The sequence below is a fragment of the Leucopleurus acutus genome (assembly GCF_964270905.1).
Source record: "Leucopleurus acutus genome assembly, chromosome: 1".
Classification (NCBI taxonomy): Eukaryota; Metazoa; Chordata; class Mammalia; order Artiodactyla; family Delphinidae; genus Leucopleurus; species Leucopleurus acutus.
The window spans coordinates 201,243,396-201,266,618 of NC_139142.1; the positions used below are offsets into that span (position 1 = coordinate 201,243,396).

The 23,223-nt window shown below is 40.1% G+C and overlaps 1 protein-coding gene across 1 annotated transcript in view; it reads left to right on the plus strand.

The window, feature by feature from the left end:
- ZNF438 (zinc finger protein 438) overlaps positions 1 to 23,223 on the plus strand; it is a 167,776-nt gene that overhangs the window by 64,539 nt on the left and 80,014 nt on the right. The window contains exon 4 of the mRNA XM_082847858.1: positions 20,919 to 20,996. The gene's annotated coding sequence lies outside the window, so the exon portion shown is untranslated. The remainder of the gene's footprint in view (positions 1 to 20,918; positions 20,997 to 23,223) is intronic.

Consider the following 23,223-nt stretch of genomic DNA (forward strand, 5'->3'; position numbering starts at 1 on the left):
TCTAAAAAGCTAACCCCTCTTCTGGATACTTCTAAAAAGCTAACCCTTTTAACTTTCATTGGTGGTTTGCTTTGTCATCTCTGTATTCACTTTCATTTATTTCTTGACCTACTGTCTATGGCAAACCATCTCTATCCTGGTTATACCAAGGGAAAAAGTGAAATCTTGTTTCAGAGTGACCTGTAAAATTCTATTCCGTATTTTAGACTTAGCCCACTGGAGATATCACTTTCTTCTTCATTTTATTTCACTACCCCACCATGCCCTTACTGTCCGAGCACCATGGGGTTGTTTGTTTGTTGTTTTTTTAATGAATCTCACACTCACCTATTTATAGAAACTGAGCATTTCCCCCTTTCCCAGAGGCAGCTGTGGCAAGAGTAGCTTGTTTGCTTGAGATGGGAACCAGCGGGGCTCTAAAGCAGCCCAGGATCTGCACAGTCACACTCGATTCTCCTTAACTAGCAAGTAGAACTATGTTAACTTGCCTTGACTATCCCTAAGCAGCTCTTTAAAAAAAAAAAAAAGTTTACAATCAGTTGAATTCTCTAAGCTTCTGGCTTACAATAGTGAAAAAACTTTTACATAGAGTAGATAACGGATGGAGTAAGAATTTCTGATTCGTTTGCATGTTATTTATTGTGGAAAGAATGTTTTCCCTACAGACTGACAAGGAACAAGATGTTTAAACATAAGCCAGGGTGGAGACCTGTTTGTTTGGTCAGCTTCAGAGAAGCCACGTTTCCCTACTTATGAAGAGTCTGCCAACTCTTCTATCCTCGCCACCCCCGCGTGATTCTTCAAGTTTCCTCGGGATTTTTACTTAGGCCTCTTGTCGGATGAGGCAGTGATAGAGTGCCTACGTGGCAATCAGAAAGGCTAAAGGCTTTTTCCTGCAGCAGCATGATTTTATCATGTCATTATGAGTTTATGCTGTGTGTGTGTGTGTGTGTGTGTGTGTGTGTGTGTGTAAAATCGCTTTTTCCCAGTCCCCTTCTGCTGTTGGCTTGTGTATTCGCATTGCTGGGTGGCAGCAGGACCCCATTTATCACAGGCGGTAGCAGTGGGTACGGAGATATGAAAGGGTTACTGTTCACATTTCCTGTGTAATTCCCTCTGATCTTACTGAGCTGTAATTCCTTTCTTGATGTTAAACATTCCCAGGCTCCTATAACCTTCTCGCCGGGTTGCACTAGCCAAGTTTGTCCCAGGTGATCATGTAGGCGGACCTCCTGTTTTTAAAGATTAGAAATCACTCCTTCGTCCGGGAGATAGGCTACATGCTCATTACTTTTCAATCCCAGAAGAAATCCCTTTGATTTGAAACCAGAACAGAGCACTAACATATTAGTTTTAAAATTCACATTTAGCAGCCAACAATCAAATTTGTTGTCAAATTAATTGTGTCGATTTAACAATCTGCCGATTGCTGGTTTAGTGAATTTCGAGGTAAATGAAAGCCCGTTGATCTAGTGAAGACTTACGTTCTTCCTTCTAAAAGCACACGTGAAAAATGGGTTCTGATTAGCAAAGGGTACATTTTGATGCCACTGCCTTACTTTTAGCTTATGTGATTGGTAGTGTGTTTTAAGTTGCCTCAGATGTAAAGCTGCTTAGCCGAAACGGCAACATTTCTGCTTCAGTTCAGTTCAGGAGGTTGTAGCTGAGCGTAGGGAGATACTTACTTTCTACTTTTTCTCTGGTTTTTAAAGTATATAGCAGCTCATTTTTATTCCACCACTTTTTAAATATACATTTTTGTGGTTGGCAAAAGGTTTTCTATTTTTGCCTTTTCCCCTTGAGTTTTGGGAGAAAATGTTACGCTCCTGTGCAGCGTCCGTATGTGTCAGCGGCTGCTGATGAACTGGTAGGGACCCGGCGTACCTGTTCCAACACTGGCCTCGTCCAGGTAATGGGCTGCCCTTTAGACGCAGCCCTGGGTAAGTTTGCTCGTGTTGTTTAGAGCGCATTGCCATGTACCCACCCATCAACTTGGGGTTTGGGGATGGATAGAATCGAAACAATGTCTCTTTGAAGGAGTTTCTAGAATAAGTTTGCTGGCCAAAGCTATTTACGTGGCTTAAAGCAGTGAGATAAAATATTTTTTGTGCACCTTCCCATGTGTAATATGGTTTTCCATGAAGGCGGGTGGAGGAAGTTTTACATTGATTCTGTTTGGATCTGCCTTAGGGGTCAGCATGCCTGTTGATATTTCTCATTCCCTTTTAGGCTGCCTGAGACAGCCTGTCACGCAGGTGGCTTTCGATAGAGGGTTGTTTGAATGCATGAAGTAGATTACGTTTGTAGATTCTGAAGTGTTCCGTCTGTGCGCGATTAAGCACGTGTCTAACAATGTAACCCTCTCTCCTCTTACTACTTGGTCATAGAGAAAAAGGACATTTAGTCATAAATTACTTAAATTATAGATAGTCTGTTAACATTTCCTAAGACCAGTAAGCCCATTTATTATTCTCATGATGGGAAGATGCTTATATTTTCTCCCATATCATTATTCCTAGGGCCATCATAAAGCACTCAATGGTAATGTTAATTAGTGGACAGATACTTACACATACTTAGAGAATGCCGACATACACAGCATCGTGCCTGGCACTGTGCGTTCTCCAAAGATGTGTGCGACTTTGGTCCTACCACCGGGAGTCCAGACTTCTCAACAAACAGGATCTGTACACTGGTCAGTTAAACAGCAACTTAAGGTCCATAAAAATGATTATGGGCTATGTGAGAGGCCTGAACGAGAATCAGGTGGCTTAGTGGAGAAGTCATTTCACTTGAGTTAGAGAGCAGTGAGAGATTTCATCAAGGAAGCTTGAGTCGGGCATTAAACTAATGGTTGGGGTTCAGATAGGAAGGAGTGAGTCTCTTTGACATTTATATATATGGGTGATCATTATCACACTTTGTGTTCCCAACAGTGGTGAAGAAACAGCAACAAGAAACTTAAGTATATGATGGAGACCTTTCTCCATTGGTGACTTATTTATTCCTTATTTTTTACTGAAGTGGAATTTCAAAACAGCTTCCACCAAGGACATACAGCAGCTCTTTAAGTTACCATAAGGATTCACTTCAGTAGGGAGTGTCCTCCCAAATTTCTCACCCATTTAAAATTTCAGCAGGAAGGCAGGAATAAGATACATTGAAAAATTATCATTCATGACTCCACGTTGGTAATAGAGGCCCCATCCAATCTCAGTGGCAAGTTTAACAGCTCTCACTGTTGAGTTACATCTCGATTTGAAGTCTAACATATAAGGAGATAGATCCAAACTGACAGTTCTTTTTTGCACAGATATTGGTGGTGGTAGTCACTATAGATAAATACAACTTCACAGCAGTGTTTTATTAACCCCTTAAAAGTTCTTCTACAGTAAAGCAATTGTTACATTAATATCCCAAACTCCTTTAATCCAGTTTGTTTTGGTTTTGTAAAGCAAATTTAAAAATGGGTAGAATTTTTATTGGGATCCTTGGACTGTATTTCCTTATTATTATTATTAAAAACAAATACTTTAGTGCATTTAATTTTAGAGCCAGACTTCTGTCTCTAGTTTCATTCTTTTATTGTATAAAACAGCCAAGGGAAGAATTATACAGCAAAGAAGTGAAACCAGTTTTTCTAACACAGTAAGGACGGAATCTTAAGACGGTCTGCTGACTTTCTTTTAGTCTTTTGGCCAGTAGCAAATTTATGTGGCCCTCTGCATATTTCTGAATATGCCCATTTGTTCAGCCATATGAACTGAAGTGTGATAATGAAGGGGAAACTATAGCCAGTGCTTGTTTCCCATATTTTTGTGACGATCTTGGCTTTCAAGATATTACTAAGTGATCCACGATTAAAGAGTGTGGTGGTTGGCTCATTTTATGTAAGGTGAGAGCATTTCAGTGAATATTGATATTTTAGTTAACCTAGTATTTCCCAAATATATTTGACGGAAATGCCCACTGCCTTCCTTCCTGCCTTCCTTCCTTCCTTCCTTCTTCCCTTCCTTCCTTCCTCCGGCTTCCTTCTTTTCTTCCTTTCTTTTTTAAGAACACCTATTAAAATCTCTTGTAGAACAAGTTTCAGGAGTTATAACTATAAACTTTACACACACACACGTATATATTATTCAGGTCTACTGCTTAGGTCCATTTTCTTCTTCATCTTCACCTTTTCTAGGGCATAGGATGGGATATAGAAGGAAAAAGAATAATTTTTAAGACTTGCTAGCTATTCTGATGTCGTGGTTAGTGGGAAAGAGTCTGAGGCTTCTTTCTGTCTAAAGCAAGGTATGAGATTTCTCTGCTGATTTATTTCAAGAGTTCCTACTCTCTGCATCTTCTATAGCTTTGAACGATCAGTTGACCAAGCGTAACAGAAGTTACCTGTGGTGGGAAGAGTAGGGTGGATTGGAGGTAAAACGAGACTTTCACTTTCTACTATAAATACTTCTGTTTTGTTTGAATGTTTCCATTAGTGTAAATTCCTTTTGTAACCTTAAAACAAAGGACAAATTAGAAGCTCTCACTAGTTGAGAGAACCTCTATTTTATGCAAGGATTGCTTACTCCAAGCTTTTGTATACACTAGCCTCTGTGGTGTTTTTAAACTCACTTTGAAAAAAGTCAAAAAATTTAAACCATGTTTTCAGAAACAAACTTATATGATGGCAAATCTGATTAAAGTTAATATCCCTTGCCTCCACTGTATCTTGTACATATTTCTGTTGTTGCTATTAATATACTGCACCATCATTCTCTATTTACGTGCGAAATGGGGAACTGTGTCTTACTTATCTCTGTATCTTCAGCACCTAACTTTGAACCGTGTTGTAAGCATTCAATAAATGTTTGTTGTTGTGGGTGTAGGGAATGGAGAGGCTTAATTTAATATTTATTCCTAGGGGAATATATTAGTGATTGTCACTTTCAAATCTTAAGAGGAATATGTTCTTTTAAAAATACCTTTAAAATATCATTTATTTTATTTTTGTGAAATGTAAATAAATACATCTGTCTTTTTTCAGAATTTAAGATGGTATTCATTAGTGCATATAATGTAAAATAAAATTTAAAATAAATGAATAAAATAACAAAGTTGGAGGACTTTGTTACTTCCCAGTGTTAAAACTCACTATAAAGCGACAGTAACCCAGACACAGTGACCTTGCCATAAGGATGGGCGTACGAGTCAGTAGAGTGGAATCAAGAGTCCAGAAATAAACCTTACATTTTTGGTCCATTGTATTTTGACAAAGCTGCTAAGACTATTCAGTAGGGAAAAGGTTCTCTTTTAAACAAATGGTTCTGTGGAAATTGGGTATCCTTATGCCAAAAAATGAACTTCCTCATAAAAATCAACCATACACAAAAATTAACTCAAAGTTAATTATGGACCTAAATGTAAGAGCTGAAACTGTAAAATGTGTAAAAGAAAGCACAGAAGGAATTTCATGGCCCTGGATTAGGCAAAGAGTTGTTAGATGTAACACCAAAAGCATGTGACATAACAGAAGAAATTGATAAATTTAACTTTATTAAATTACAAGCTTTTGTGCTTCGGAAGACACTGTTAAGGAACTGAAAAGACAAGCCACAGAGGAAATATTTTCAAATCATGTCTGATAAAGGACTGTGTCTAGAACATATAAAGAACTTTAACAGTTCAATAATAAGACAACTCAATTTTAAAATGAGAAAAAGAACTGAATAGATATTTCATCAAACAATACATAAATGACGAATGAGCGCATGGAAATGTGCTCAGCATCATTAGTTAGTAGGAAAATGCACATTTAAAACACAGTGAGGGGCTTCCCTGGTGGCGCAGTGGTTGAGAGTCCGCCTGCCGACGCAGGGGACCCGGGTTCGTGCCCCGGTCCGGGAGGATCCCACGTGCCGCGGAGCGGCTGGGCCTGTGAGCCATGGCTGCTGAGCCTGCGCGTCCGGAGCCTGTGCTCCGCAACGGGAGAGGCCACAGCGGTGAGAGGCCCGCGTACCGCAAAAATAAATAAATAAATAAATAAAACACAGTGAGATAACTACTTTGTCCCCAGCAGGATGCCCATAAGTCAAACAGACAGACGCTGTCTAATGTCTAGGATATGGAGAAGCAGGAACTCTCATGCATTGTTGGTGGGAGTGTAAAATGGTGCACCCACCTTGGTAAACAGTTTGGCCATTTCTTTAAAAATTAAACCAAGTTACCATATGCAGTGGTCAGGTTCTCCAGAGAAACAGAACGCATAGGATGTGTTTGTATGTGGGACGAAAGTTACTTTAAGGAATTGGCTCACAGGATTGTGGAGGTTTGGTGAGTCCAAAAGCTGATAGGGGAGGCTTGCAGGCCGGGAACTCAGGAAAGGGATGCAGTTTGAGTCCAAAGCCAATCTGCTGGAAAACCAGGGAGAGTCGACGTTGCTGATGAAGTCTGAAGGCCATCTTCTGGGGAGTTCCCTCTTGTGCAGAGAAGTTGGCCTTTTGTCATTTTCAGGTCTTCAACTAATTGGATGAGGCCCACCCACCTTATGGAGCCCAGTCTGCTTTACTCAGAGGCCATCAATTTAAATGTAAATCTCATCCAAAAACACTCTCCCAGAATAAAGTTTAACCAAACATCTGGGCACTGTGCCCGGCCACGTTGACACAGAGAATTAACCATTACACCTTAATAACCCAGCAGTTCCACTTCTCAGAATCTACCCAAGAGAAATGAAAACATACATCCACACAGACTTGTATGCCATTGTTCATAGTACCTTTATTCATAACAGACACAAATGAGAAGCAATCCAAATGTCCCTCAACCTTTACATGGATAAACAAAATGTGGTATGTCCAGACACTGGGCTACCACTTGGCAGTTGAAAAAGGGAAAATACTGATATGTGCTGACACATGGATGAACCTCAAAAATACTATACTAAGTGAAAGAAGCCAAATTCAAAAGACTAAAAATTGTATGACTCCATTTGTAGGAAATGTCTACATAGAGCAAATCAGAGGAGCTTTGGGAGTGGGCCTGGGAACTGACTGTATGTGGACTCAAGGGAATTTGCGAGGGGGTTGGAACTGTTCTAAAATTGGGTTCCAGTGATTACTGCACACTTCTGTAAATTGACTAAAACGTCAATGAACTGTACACTTACAGCAGATGAATTTCATGGTTTGTCAAGTGTATCTCAATACTGTTAAAAAAAAAAAAGAGGAGTGACAAAAATGGGACAAATAGGCTAAGGGTAGGACACACAATGCATCTCATAAAAGCTCCTTTATTTGCTTGAGGTGATTCACAGATTTTGCTCCGAGCTCTTTAAAGAGACCTCTCCCAAGGTGAGCTATGTTTTCCAGTGTTTACAATGTCAAATTTTATCAGCATCTTAGGAGAAACCTAATGATTGTACTTCAAAGAGAAGCATGTCCTTTCAGTCGTAGTGCAGCGTACTCAGCTCTGTCCTCAGCAGCGTCCTTGGAGTCAGTAACTGACAGTGCTCTTCTCCACACCTGTCTCTTAAACCTCCCTTCAGTGCAGCGTAGTGGCTGCACATCAAGGGCAGTTCACAGAACACACCAGTTCTGCTGCGTGAATGGGGAGGTGAGCGTAAGAGGACGAAGCCAAGAATGCTGCTGCTCTCGGGTGGTCCCTCTTAATCCGGACACGCGGTTAGAGAGTAAAGAATGGATGGACGGAATAGACAGATGGTAGTCCTGCAGGAGCTTTCGGTGAAAACTGAGTAACGGGAAGTTTAGCATCTCACACCCTGGCAAGTACCTAGAATGCAGTCATTCTCAGTTACAGGTTAGATATGGGGCCATTTGCTTTAATAGCCAGTGAGGTGGGGAGATTGGCAACCTCTTAGGGAAGCTGGGGAACCTGAGGAGGGAAAGTATTTAAATAGACTGCCTACCGCCTATGCGTAGATGTGGCCTGAAGAAATACGTGCTGGTGGGTTATGGCTCTCCCTGAGAAATAATTTTGGCTGTTCTCCAGTGCTTAGACTGCTTAGAACAGGGCCTCATTCTGTCTCTAAAGACAGTAGAATATGGCCACAGACGTTAGCTTGGAATGGTGTGCTTTTCATTGTGAATTTTCACAAGTGAGGCATGCTTGTTGTAAAACATTTTTAACTATTTAATTCATATGTCAAGTATAGAATATGTAGAATAAAAAAGTAAGGTCTCCTTTCATTTCTCTATTCCCTTCTTAGCTATTTTCCTATATTTAAATATATATTTAAATTGTTTCCAGTTTTTAGCTGTTATGATGCTGCAGTAAACATACTGGCACCGGGCACTCCTCTATTTATAAAAAGATATGAGTGTACACACGCACACACACATACACACGTGTGTGTGTGTGTGTGTGTGTGTGTGTGTGTGTGTGTATATATATATATACTCGTATATGTTATCACCTTAGTAACAGCTATTACCTGGTCTGTACTTAATAATTTACCTTAGTACACCAGTATTTCTTTATGTTCTTTTTTAAAATCACTGCTTGAGACTACTACAAATGGTCTTAATTTTGTATTTGTAATTCTAGTCTTGTTTTAATCACGAGAAACTGTCTAAATAAGCATTTGTTAAATGAACTACAGGACAACCTGTGAGTGCATCTTTTGGCTTGATTATATGTGAAAAGTAGCTTACTTAGTAAGAAGAAAATTGTTGGTTTTAATTGCAGTAACTTAGTTGAAGTTTATTATGTTTGGAGAATTGTTTTATAGTATCTCTGAGAATGCTGGCCTTTTTTTTTTTTGCGGTACGCGGGCCTCTCACTGTTGTGGCCTCTCCCTGTTGTGGCCTCTCCCGTTGTGGAGCACAGGCTCCAGACGCACAGGCTCAGTGGCCATGGCTCACGGGCCCAGCCGCTCTGTGGCATGTGGGATCCTCCTGGACCGGGGCACGAGCCGTGTCCCCTGCATTGGCAGGCGGCCTCTCAACCACTGCGCCACCAGGGAAGCCCCAATGCTGGCCTTTTATCTCTAAGAAACCATTTTACCGTATAATGAACTTTGCAGATTACTTCTGCATAAGACCTAGGCTTAGGCTTCTGCTTCCAGTTCAGTTGTAGAGGTTAGAGGCAGGACAGTGTGGCCCCTGAAACAACCTAAGTAAATTACAAAAAATCACTATTTCAGTGATCTGTTATTACATAATAAATTGCGCCAACACTGAGTGGTTGAAAACAGCAGTTGTGCTGTATAGCTCATGATTCTGTGGGTTGGGAGTTCAGGCAGTCTCAGCTGTTGATTTTTCTGTTCCATGTTGCACTGACTGATATCACTGGATGGTGTTCATCTGTAGATGGATTGGATGCTCTGGAGGATCCAGGATATCTTACTCACATATATGGTACCTGGAAAAATGTAGAAGACTGTGTTCACATGATCTTTCTAGCATAGCCTCAGGGTCGTCAGACTTCTACTATTGTGGCTTGGGACTCCTAGAGAGAATTTTCCAAGAGATAGGAAGGGAAAGGTGCTTTAGGGGAAGGCCTAAAACTGGAAACTGGCCCCACATCAGTTCTGCCATATTGTGTTGGTCAAAGCAGTGCCGGAGCCCTCCCAGTTTCAATGAGATGGGACATAGGCGTGGCCTCTCAATGGAAGAGGTATCAGGGAATTTGTGATCATCTTTAATCTACCACAGTTAGATTAAATCTGGCCACAAATCATTTTGCATTCCTCCTATATTCAGAATATACTCAACCCCTCCCAAGAATCCCAGAATTCTCATCCCACTGTGGCTTTACCCTCAAGCTTCAGTTCCAGCACCTTGTCATTTAAGTCAGGTCCAGATGTAACGACACCAGGAAGCTCCTCTGGTGTAGTTCCTCTCAACAGACAAGTTATTTATTCAACACATAATGGAGAAGCAGGCATAGAATAACTGAAGTAAACATTTCCACTCAAAATCCAGGAAACAGGAGGTACATAGCTTTCACTGGTTCATAGCAATTTTGAAATTCTGATGTTGTCATTTCTTTATTAGGTCATTTCTACTCCCTGGAAATGATTGTCCATGGCTCCTGGCTTCACTCAAGCAATTCTGAGTCACCCAGCTTTTTCTGTACGAAATGGTTCATGTTTATAACCGGGTAGTCTTTTCAGCCTTGCTTCCTGCTAGTAGAAATTTGAGAATCCAGAAGCATCTTTTCAGTTTGTTCTCTCTCTGCTCCTTTCAGTCCAATCTGACATAATTCTTTTGAAAACTTTGTGAGATTCCTGTGTATCACATTATAATCCACTCCGTTAGACAGAAGTCATACCCACATTTGTTTTGAGATATGCTTTTTTCTACTTCAGATTGTGTGTCAAGGCACTAGAAGATGATACCCATAAGATTCTTAGAAGCTGGCTTCCCTGGTGGCGCAGTGGTTGAGAGTCCGCCTGCCGATGCAGGGGACGTGGGTTGGTGCCCCGGTCTGGGAAGATCCCACATGCCACGGAGCGGCTGGGCCCGTGAGCCATGGCCGCTGAGCCTGTGCGTCTGGAGCCTGTGCTCTGCGACGGGACAGGCCACAGCAGTGAGAGGCCCGCGTACTGCAAAAAAAAAAAAAAAAAAAAAAAAAAGATTCTTAGAAGCTTTTCTGTTTGAAAGAGTCCAAAAGGCACACCCTCAAGATTCCTAGAGGCCTTTTATCTAGTAAAGAGAGTCTAAGTAAGAGGCACACTCTTAAGATTCTTAGAACTGAACTAGATACAACTTTAAATCATTTTTCAGTCTCAATACAGTATTTTATAGTCACACTCTAGAAATTTTTATCCTGAAACCATGCTTTACTGGCAGAGCCCTAGACTTGATTTTTACTTTGAAGCCATTTCTTACTTTTCTGTCTGGGGAGAATGGGGATGAGAAAATGTTTTATGTTTGAAAAGAGCAAGTCCTGGCTCCTCTAAATTCTGCTTGAAAATGAAATGATTCTTTTGTAACTCATCTTTCTCTTTGCATTCCATATCATACTTGGCTAAAAGAGACATCACTTTCAACCTTCTGCCTGGCAATCTCCTTAGCCAAGTCTGCCACTTTATTGGGCACATTTTCTCTTTTCTATTTTATGCAAGGAATAGTGTTGCAATTTTTCCACCACTGTGTAAGAGGGCTTGTCATTTCTCCATCTGTTAACATTTTCATTAATGTCCTTTAAGCTTTCATTAACAGTATTCTTGAGGCCCTTCCTGTTTCTGCTCACCACCTGGTCCCAAAGCCAATGTCACTATTTTTAGATTTTTATTACAGAGTCCCACTTCCATGTACCAGTATCTGTTATGGTTATCTAATTCTGTAACAAATTACCTAAAAACTTGTAATCTTAGAGCAACAACCATTTTGTTGTACTTCACAAATTGTAGGTCAGTGAAAAGGGCAGGCTCAGATGGTGGTTATTCTTCTCCATGTAGCATCAGCTGAGGTTAGTTGGTGGCATTCAGTTAAAGGATGGGCTGGTTTGAAGAGTCCAAGACAGTTTTACTCACATTTCTGACACTTTGACAAGGATCATTCAAAAGCTATTCTTGGCTGGGGCTGTCAACCAGAGTGCCTACACCTAGCTTTTTCAGCATGACACTCTCACTGTAATTAGACTGTGGTGACAGTAGCACAAAAGACAGGAAGGAGGAAATAGGTATCTTCTGTTGTAAAATTCTTACTTATATGTGAAGTGGTGTACTATTATTAGAAGTTAGATTGTGGTAAGTTAAAGCGCTATAGTTTAAGCACCAGAGCAACCACTAAAACTACAAAAGAAACAGGTATGTCTAATAAGCCAACAGTGGAGATAAAATGAAATACTAAAAAATATTCAGTTCCAGATAAGGCAAGAGAAAATGGGAAAAGGATAAATTTGGGCAAATAGAAAATAGCAAGATGGTTACTTTGAATGCAGTCATATAAATAGTTATATTGAGTATAAATGGTCTAAATGCTCTGAAGGTGGAGATCATCAGGCTAGATAAAAACGCAAGACCTACTAACCACATACTGTCCACAAGAAATCCTCTTCATATATGAACACACAGGTTATAAGTAAAAGGATTGAAAAAGATACGCCATGCAAACACTAATCATTAAGAAAACTGGACTGGCTGTATTAATATACAACAAAATAGGCTTCTGAGCAGGGAATATTACTAGTGGTATTGAGAGATATTTCATAATGACAAGAGAATCAGTTTATCAAAAAGACATGACAATCCTAAATGTCTATGAGCCCAATAACAGAGCTTCAAAATACTTGAAGCAAAAATTGACAGAACAGAAAGGATAAATAGGCAAAACTACAGTTGTAGTTAGTCTCAAACACTTCTCTCTCAGCATTTGATTTATAAGTAGGCAGGCTATTAATAAAAACTAGAATCTGGAGCAACACTGTTAACCAGTGGACTTAATTGACATTTATAGAATATTGCACTCAATAATAGAGGAACACACATTCTTTTCAAGTACACGTGAAATTTTCATCAAGGTAGATCATATAACAAGTCTCAATAGACTTTAAAAGATTTAAACTATACAGGATATGTTCTTTTACTATTTCTAAATTGAACTAAAAGTAAATAACAATAGAATATATAGAATTCCTCCCTCAAATATTTAGAAATTAAACAATACAGTTTAAAATAAACCATGGTTCCAAGAAATCACAAGAAAAATTAGAAAACATTTTTTAACTGAATGAAAAATGAAAACACATTATATCAGTATTTATGCAGCTAAAGCAGTGCTCAGAGGAAAATGTATAGCTTTAAAATACATACATTAGAAAAGAAGAAAAGTCTAAAACCAATTATCTAAGCTTTCACCTTAAGGAGCTGGAAAAGTCAAAGCAAAATGAACCCGAAGTATGCGGAAGGTAGAAAACAAGAAGTAGAAATCAATAAAATAAAATATTATAAAACAGACAAATAATAGAGAAAATTGATGAAAGCAAAAGCTGTTTTATTATTGTTTTTTACCAGATCAGGTTAGTTGGCCTTCTTTAGTGTCAGTTCAGTGCCTTCCATATATATATTCCTAGATATAAGAGGTTAAAATTGTCAGCGTCTTAGGCTCTAGGCCCAGAAACTGGTGCCTTGTCATATCCACCATATTTTATTGGTCAAATAAGTCAAAGAGGTTACCCAAATTCAAGGTTGGGGAGAGACATATATACCCACTTCTCAGTGGGAGAAGTTTCAAAATATTTGTGTCACTCTTAAGCACAGTCATTTTTGAAGACCTCAGAGAGCTATGAAAACGAAGAGTGCTGAATGAGCTGAAATAGCAGAAATGGAGGAGCATGTAGGAGATGAGATTGCTAGTCATCCTTCCTGAGCGTGTTTGCTGAGAATGGACACTGGCTAAGGATCAAGCTTGCTATGGAAGTGAAACTCTATGAGGGGAAAGAGGAACCATGGGAATTTTGATGGTCACATAGTCTGGCATGGTGAACTGGAACCTAGGGAGGCCTCAGACACACAGCTCGTTTTCCCCATAGGTTGTTTGCTAAGCCTTGGGGCGGGATGGGAGGTTGGGAAGTTGAGCTGGAAATATGCAGTGAAGTCTTCTGCAGTCCTGCAGTGCTTAGGAGACCGTCTCCATGTGATGGAGTAGGGTGCAGCTGCAATAAACACACCACTGATTTCACCTTTGAGATGTTTTACACCAGAAGTAAGCTGATTAGATTGAAGTGAGCAGCTTCTCACCCTACCTGTCTAATAGAGGAAAGGATGGACCCTCACTGGGAGAAGATAACATCAACCACAGTTTTATGGCTGTTACATTGACAGTATTGATAATAAACTAAAAAGTTAGGTGACATGTGAAAAGTAAAAAAAAAAAAAAAAAGTTCAAAGAAGAAGGTACAAGAGAAGCAGATCCACCGATGATACAGACTTAGGAGTTACCAAACAAAGATTTTATAGCTGTTGTAAATGTGTTAAAGGAAATAAAGGAAGAGGCTAGCAAAGTGGATGAAAAGATGAACAGTATCAACAGAAAGTTGGGATCTATCAAAAAATAATCAAGTGGATATTCTAGAGCTGAGAAATATGGTATCTGAAATTAAGATTTGAGTTTAAGAGCAAACTTGGCACAACAAAAATAACTAGAACTAGTGAACTAAAGGAAAGTTCAGTGGAAAAAAGTACAAGCTCAGAAAGAAAAAGGAATGGAAAGAAAAAAAACAGCTTAAGAGACATAGGGGATTGAGTCACTTCATCTAATGTACATGTGGTTGGAGTCCCAGGAGGAGAGAATGAGCAAAAGAAATATTTGAAAAGATAATGACCAAAGGTTTTCCAAACTGATGAAAGATAGCAATCCACAAGTTCAAGAAGCACCAGAAACTTAGTGAACCCCAAGCAAGATTAATATGAAGAAAAACACACCTAAGTACAACTTAGTGAGACTTGTGAAAACCAGCTATAAAGAGAAAAATCTTAAAACAACTGAAGGAAATAAACCACACTCCCTTCAATGGAGCAACAGTAAGATTGGTGGCTGACTGTCCTACAGACATTATTAAAATCAGATCATAAAGGAATGACATCCTTAAATTTTAAGTGCAGAAAGGAAGAATATGGCCAACCTGAAACTCTATACCCAGCAAAAAAAATTTTTTTAATTGAAGGCAAAATAAAGATGTTTTTAGACAAAAGGTGTGACACTTCCTCACAAGTAGACCCACAGTACAATAATACTAAAGAAAGTTATTCACTCTGAAAACAAGTAATCCCAAGTGAACCATAAAAGCTCAGGGAAAAATGAAGAGCATAGGGAAGCATAAATATATGAGTAAGTATAAAAGATTTCAGACCATTGAAAGCAACAATAGTAATGTTTTGTGGGGCCTTAAACATACATAGAAATGGAGTTAAACTGGTATTTTTGTCTTGCTCAGGAAGTGGTAAATGTCAACTGTAAATCAAGAAAGTATTTATAATCTGTAAGATAATTGCTAATAATATTACAAAAATGTTTAAACAAAAACTTCACCAAAAGTAAAATGATATAATAAAAAATTGATTAATCAAAAAAAGAGGAATAAGTGAAGAAAAAAGAGCAGATGGAATGAATAGAAAATTTATAACAGAAAGGTATCCTTAAATATAATTAAATTACGTGTAAATAGGCTTATTCCTCCAATTAAAAAACAAATTTTTGGACTGGATTTTTTAAAAATAAAAAATATATAGTTTGCATAAGTTATATATCACATAAAAGGGTATGGAAAACAAAGAAAAGGTACACTATACAAATACTGACCAAAAACTCTTGTATATTAATATCAGACAAAGCAGACTTTATGCCAAGAAGAATTATGAGAGATAAAGGGGGGCATTTTATAATGATAAAGGATCAATTCAGTAGGAAGACAGAACAGTTCTAAATTTATATGTTCCTAACAACATAACTTCAAAATATATAAAGCTAAAATTGACAGGACAAAAAGGAGAAGTAGATAAATCATAGTCGGAGAATTTAACAACCTTCTTTCAACCACTAATATAACAAGCAGATTTAAAAAAACTTTTTTTTATTGTGGTAAAAGTCACATAATGTAAAGCATACTATTTAAACCATATTTAACTGTCCAGTTCAGTGGTGCTAAGTGCATTCACATTGTTGTGCAGCTCTCACCATCATCCATCTCCCGCATTTTTCACCTTCCTAAATGGAAACTCTGTCCCCATGAAACACTAACTCCCTATTTCCTTCCCCCCACCCCCAGGCTCCTGGCATCTACCAATGTACTTTCTGACTCTGAATTTGGCTATTCTAGGTGCCTCATATAAGCGGAATCAAACAGTATTTGTCTGCACCTAATGTATATTGGAATGCAGGTATTATTTTGTTATTTAAGGTTATTTAAGGTTATTTTGTTATTTAAGGTTAACTTAATATATGTCCAGCAAGCAGATTTTTAACAATCAGTAAGGTGATAGAATATTTAAACAATGTGATTAATTTGACCTATTTATAGAACATTATTTGCTATTTATAGAACATTATTTCCAACAACTGCAGAATGCACATTTTTTTCAAGCATGCGTGGAACTTTTACCAGAATAGAACGTGTGCTAAGCCAAAAAGCCAATCTCAACAGATTTCAAAGGATCGATATCATAAAGTATATGTTCCATGGTGGAATTAAACTAGAAATATATAACAGAAAGATAAAAAAGTTCTCAATTTGCATGGAAAATAAGCAGCACACTTTTAAATAATCCGTAGGTCAAAGAAGTACTCACAACCACAATCAGAAAATATATTGAGGGCTTCCCTGGTGGCGTAGTGGTTGAGAGTCCGCCTGCCGATGCAGGGGACACGGGTTCGTGCCCTGGTCCAGGAAGATCCCACATGCCGCGGAGCGGCTGCGCCCATGAGCCATGACCGCTGAGCCTGCACGTCCGGAGACTGTGCTCCGCAACGGGAGAGGCCACAACAGTGAGAGGCCTGCGTACTGCAAAGGAAAGGAAAAATCAAAAAAAAAAAAATATATATATATATATATATTGAACAGAATCAGTATCAGAACATGTGAGACACAAAGTAGTGCCTGGGGAGAATTGTACAGCTTTAAATGAATTTGTTTAAAAGGTAACGTTAGGGCTTCCCTGGTGGCGCAGTGGTTAAGAGTCCACCTGCCGATGCAGAGGACACGGGTTCGTGCCCAGGTCCGGGAAGATCCCACATGCTGCGGAGCGGCTGGGCCCGTGAGCCATGACCTCTGAGCCTGCGCGTCCAGAGCCTGTGCTCCGCAACGGGAGAGGCCACAACAATGAGAGGCCCATGTACTGCAAAAAACAGAAAAAAAAAAAAAAAAGAAGGTAACATTAAAAGCCAGCCATCTAATCTTGCATCTCAAAAAGCTAGAAAAAGAAATGCAAACTAAATTCAGATAAACTGGAAATAACTAACAGAAAAAAAGACAAAGAAAATTAGCAAAGTCAAAGGTGTTTCTTTGAAAATATTAATAAAATTGATAAACTCCTACTTAAAATAAAGAGCTCAAATTAACAATATGGTATAAAAAGGAAATATTACTAGAGATCCCAGAAATATTAAAGGATAAGAAAACACTATGAACACCTTTATGTCAGTACATTTGACAACTTGTATGAAATGGACAAATTCCTTATCAAACTGACACTCAAAAAAGTAAAAATTGTGAATAGTATTATACCTTTTAAAGGCATTGAATCTGGGACTTTCCTGGTGGCACAGTGGTTAAGAATCCACCTGCCTATGCAGGGGACACAGGTTCAATCCCTGGTCCGGGAAGATCCCACATGCTGCAGAGCAACTAAGCCTGTGTGCCACAGATATGAAGCCTGTGCTCTAGAGCCCGCAAGCCACAACTACTGAGCCCGCGTGCCCTAGAGCCCATGTGCCACAACTACTGAGCCCGCGTGCCACAACTGCTGAAACCTGCACGCCTACAGCCCGTGCTCCACAACAAGAGAAGCCACTGCAATGAGAAGCCTGCGCACTGTAACAAAGAGTAGCCCCTGCTCGCCGCAACTAGAGAAAGCCCACGTGCAGCAACGAAGACCCAACACAGCCAAAAACAAAAAAGGCATTGAATCCATGCTTCGAAATCTTCCCATCTCTAGTAATGTTCTTCACCTGAACTAGGTCTCAGTTTTAGGTCTCTGATGTAAAAGTTCACTGTGGCTGTGACAAGATTTAGACTCAACTCCCCTTCCATAGTTTCCTTCAGATTGATCTCCGTTTATTTACTTTTCATCCCTGTTTTTGGAGTTTGAGGCGTCCAATTAAGTATATCACATTTTCCTTCTGCCAGCTTCCGAACCTTTGAGAAGCAGACATAACTCAGGCTGGCATAAAAATGTCGACCTTATTTGTGGGGGAACTGGGTAAAAGCATCCGTAGGTCTGACTCTAGTCATCGTACCCCTTCGAATTGGACTGACCTAACTTGCCCTTCTGAGTTTGCCATGTGGATGAGAGGGGAATGTATGCAGGTTTGGGCAAGCAAGTTCTAAGAGAGGGTGAGAGACTGGTGACATGTGTGGTCAGTCTTTCACTCTCTCTCATCAAATAGATAAGGCAGAGAGAGAGAGAGAGAGAGGGAGAGAGAGAGGGAGAGGGAGAGGGAGGGAGAGAGGGAGAGAGGGAGAGAAAGAATGGTGTTTTTTCACCTGTCAACCTGGTTGGAGCCCTACTCTTATTATCCTCTTTCTCTAAGAAGTCAGATCTACCCTGTTCAGATGGAACCCCCAGTTCCACTGCCAACCTACTTCTGGGTCTTCATGTCATCTGGACCCCCTGCTCTATTTTGAATAAGTTTTTATAATTTTGATCTTACCCCCAGAATTCTTGCCTCTCCTCTGCAGAAATGTAAACCTGGCTTTCGTAGGCAGTGCTATTTTTTAACTGTACTATAACAAGTTATATTCTTTAACTTGATCAGTGCTGTCAACCAGAATCATCTCAAGATCTCAAATGCTGAAAGTCCCTCTGTTTTCCTTCCTCCTCTTCTCTGGCTAGTGTTTTCCCTTCAAAGCCTCAAATTCAGAGATTCCTTCAGTTATATACTGTCTCTCCACCTCTCTTTCCCTCCCCCCTCTCTATCACAGCAGATGGCCGTGCTATTGATCTTAACTTCCTCAACTGTACGCCCTTCTACACAATAATTTTTATCTATATCCGTCACCCATCCTTTCTTCCATTTCTAACCATAAAGAAAAAACAGTTTCTCCTCTTAACATGGCGAACTCTAACCAGACGTCTTTTCCCACCTTCTCACTAGACTTTGCTCCATTATTAACCTCTCTTCCTTTTACTGGCATTAAAAATGAAAACAACAAGTCTTGTTAAAGATTCAGCTTTCCTTTCAAACTATGCCAGGCCTCTTAGAGTAGTTAATTCCATTTCTCCATTTTCTTTAATTCCCCCAATTACTGGAAGTTTCTGTTCTCTTTTATTGCCATCCTGAAATTTCTTTCTAAGCTCACCAGCGCCTGTTAAGTTATTCTTAGCCCTCCTTCTGCCCTGAAAAGGCAGGACCGGGTGCTGCCTCCTTTGCCTTTTCTTCCTCAACTTCACTGATGGACCGCAGACTTTGTGGAAAGCTCCCCTCTCAAATAAGTAAACCTTTTAGAAGGTAAGCAAACTGTCTTATTGACTTGCTGTAACAAGGGAGACCACACAGATGATTCTGAAGGACTGCCTGCTTTAGGAAATGAATTTAGGATTTTTATAGGTTGATTATAGGTTCATTATAGGTTTTATAGGTTGATTATCAAGTTCTAGGGTAAGAGGTCAGAAGTGAGCTGAGTCTTTGGGTTGGTTGATTTCTTAAAGTCATGATCAATGCCCACACGCAAGGTGGTGATTGAAAGGGAAGGTCTGTGGCGGCCGAGGACACTGCGTCTGTGACTGTCCGACTGAATGCTGGTAACCGTTCCAGCCCTCAGTCTTGCATAACTGATGGCGTGGTTATTCGCGTTCTCACTTTCAAGCACGTCTTCAGTGTATTTTTGACGATTTAAATCCGTTGCAGTTGCCCTGGTTTCCCCTTACCTTGGCTATTACAGTAACAAAATAGGTCTCACCGCCTTTCGAATCTTCTCATAGTAACTCTGAAACCAGAGCCATCTTTCTAGAGTACAAATTCGAATGAGTTTTCTACTGAAAACCCTTGGTGGCTCTTTTTATGTATAAAATACAGCTGCATATACTGAGTGTAGCGTTCAGCCCCTTTTCCAGTCCTCGTCTGTCTGTTGGTCTGTGGGTTTCCTGCTCCCTCCCTCCGTCCTGCTTTTCCCCCTCACTCCCTGCCCCCCTTTTCTCTTCCTCACCCCCAGACTATGCTTGTATTATAGAAGTATACTGACTTTTCTGAGCTCATACTCTGTATTGTGGCCTCTGTGCCTAAAACAAAATAATTTTTGTTTCTTCTTGGAACGTTATTTGTTTCTAAACCTTACCTTTATCCGATTGTTAAAAGTCCTGTCTCTTTTCAAACTGTATTTAAATGTCACCTTTACAGAGCATGTTACTTTGCTGGGACTATGTAGCAAAATCCTGCAGACGGGGTGACTTCAACAGCAGTCTGTTTGCTCGGTCTTGGAAGCTAGTCATCTGAGATCAAGGTGTCGCAGGCTTGGTTTCCTCTGAGGGCTCTCTCCTTAGCTTGCAGATGTCCGCCTTCTTTCCTTGTCCTCACATGGTCTTTCCCCTGGTGTGTCTCTTTGTGTCCTAACTTCCTCTTCCTATAGGGGCACCAGTCAGATTGGATTAGGGCCCACCCTAAAGGCCTTATTTTAATTTAATCATATCTTAAAGGGCCTTATCTCCAAATACAGACACATCCTGATGTACTGGGGGATGAGGGCTTCGACACATGATTTTGGGGGGTTAGAAGACACGGTTTAGTCCATAACACAGAGCCTCTGTACGTCTTCCCTGCAGTGAGGAGCCCTCCCCCAAACCCGAAGCACTCTGGACCACTTGCAGCGTTTATTGTATTTGCCTTGATGTGGGGTTTTTCGAGTTGATCTGTCTGTCCCTGGTGGTTTGTGGGTTTCCTAAGGACAGGAACTATCTCTTACTCAACTTCATCGCTCCCTGCTCTCTAGTGCTGAGTGGGGCTTGATTGTTCGCTAAATTGTAAACGATTCAGTGTAAATCAGGCTTAAATATCTAATACTATATTTTCCAGAAGTTTTAGGAGATTGACATAAAAAATATAGGAAGGGAATATGTTATACTTCCTATTTTAGAAGTCTTTGAGCATAGCTTGAGATTTTTATCTTAGGTTCTTAAATTATACATAATATAAGTAATGTCAGTTTTATAGAACTAAATATAACTCTTTTATGATGTTTAATCATCTAATTGGCTTCTGTGAGCTACCTATCAGTTCTTTCAATTTTATTACTTCCATTACATTTGTTTTCAGATAAAGATGAATGTCATGTCTCAACCAACACTGAAAATGTGAAGTTTAGAAGACATTTGCTGAGTCAAGTCACCTCACGTAAGTCTGCTCACATCTCTCAGCATCAGCTTAATATTGATTTAAAATGTAAAGAATTAAGTTCACCACCTTTGAGGCTTTCTCAACGCTCGAATTGCTCAGAATATCTCAGAGTCCCCTTGTATACTGAATCACTGGTCTTGGAAAATAGTGGAAAGATGATTACTTACTAAATTTCATGTGCTTATTAAAAATATAATGTTTAAAATCAAGGTATTATTTTAAAACTGAGAGTAGCACTTCAAAATCGTCCTTTATTTTGTATCAAGTCTAGGCAACAAGTCCCAGCCGTGTGCCAAACTTAATAGTTCTAAAACGGTTTTCCATTGTAACAAATGTTTTGTATTTCAGTTTCTTAAGTCTTTGTACGGTTTTTTAAAATATGTTCTTGATCATTAAAGGGAGATATATAGTAACTGGAACCTTAAATGGTTAACTATTTATTCAAAAAATGTAGCTTTGAAAAGTCATCTTAACCAATCCCAACTATTATAATTATCTCCTAATGGTCTTCTGTCTTCATTCTGTCTTCTATCCTGTTTTTGTTGCCAGACAGATCTGCACATAGAACCACTCCAATAATTTTAAAACCCTTTAATAGCTCCCCACTCACTACTGGATAGAATCCATGCCTTCCCCTGGCATTCACAGCCCTCTCCCAAGCTCCTAAAAATACCCCCCGCCTTAGCCAGCTGAGCTCTCTCCTGTTCTCTGACTTCTCATTCTTGTCAGTGCCTCTGCGTCTCAACTTGGACTGTTTCCTTGGTGTTCTCTGTGACGTCTTTTGCTCCTCCCTTTCTGGTTTCTCTGCCAGTTGAAATCTTGGCGCAAGCTGGCCCCTCAAGCCTCAGCTCAGGTGTGGACCCCTCCACGAAGCTTTCCCTGATCACTCCAGCTAGAAGCACGAGCTCTTCCCCTCTCTGCTGGCTTCGCCCAGGATTTTGTTTTTACCACTGTTTCAGCACATTTCACCCTGCAGCTTTAGTGTGTGTGTTGATGTCTGTCTTATCTCCCACCCGAGGTTGTGAGGGCCAGAAAATCAAACCTCTTGTCTGACTTATTTTTGTCTTACACAGCATTCGGCAATAACCTTTAATAGTGCTTGGTAAATATTTGTATAACAAATTGAGAATGTGCCTGGACTTTTCTCCCATCATCCCCTTCCGTCTTTCATCCTTACAGACACATATGGTCCGTATTCATGGCAACTGTTCTCCCTCGTTGTGCCCTCCTGGCAGGCCTGCACACTGCCATCTTATCCTAGGCAAACACTGACCGTGGTGTAATTAACAAGATACGGTCAGTTCCCAGCCTCAGAAATAAACTGTAGTCCCAAAGTTCATGTCTAATTCTGCTGTTTGGAATGCAGAAAGCATTTTTCCACAAAAACAATGTTATAAATAGTGGTTAGGTTTCTCAGCCAGCCCTCCCAAGACTAGTTAACCCAGAAGTACCAGTGCAGCCTCCGTGTATCACATTGTTTTGTAGAGAACCTCTAACTCTGGATATGGAAACACATCTCTCATTCCCTAGAAACAGAACAGTAACTTTCTGGGCAGCCTGAGCTGTAGGAGGGTCTGAGCTGGGGCTCTGGCATGGCCCCTCCCCCCATATTGGATACCCTCATACCAGCAGCTTTTTGGTTTTCAGTATTTGCATAAGGAACATTTACCGATAGGTCACTGATACTCTCATGTCTTCGGAATTGAGGGCAAGGGGACACTTGCTCTTCTCATCATCCCACAGTAGATTCGGATGGTAAATAGGGCTTCAGCTGCCCTGTCACATGGGGGTTAAGTGAGGTATTGACAGATGAGGAGTGTCTTACTACTGCTCACTTTCAGTTGTCCTGTGGGCTTATGGGAATTAAATATATAAGCATGGAAAATACTTCTCTCTATAGGAAAAACACATTTCTAGGCATCAGCTCTGTATTTGACATGACATCAGTTTTGTGGACAAGCGATTCTCATTCCTACGTGGGCGTAGTGATGCTTTGCCGTGAAAAGCACCCGTGTGTGTAAACAGCCCCGGAGGCTGACGGTTTCTGCTGTCAGGCTGTAAGAATAGCACTCCATAAAATTTAGAGAATTTAACATGTTCAGCATCTTATGAGCTTGGAGCACAGGAGTGAGTGTCTATTTTATGTTTAGTGCTGTCCTAGATGCTGGGGACTGGGGAACGGGAACCAAAGATAATATGAAAAGTGTCCTTTCTCCTCCAGGAG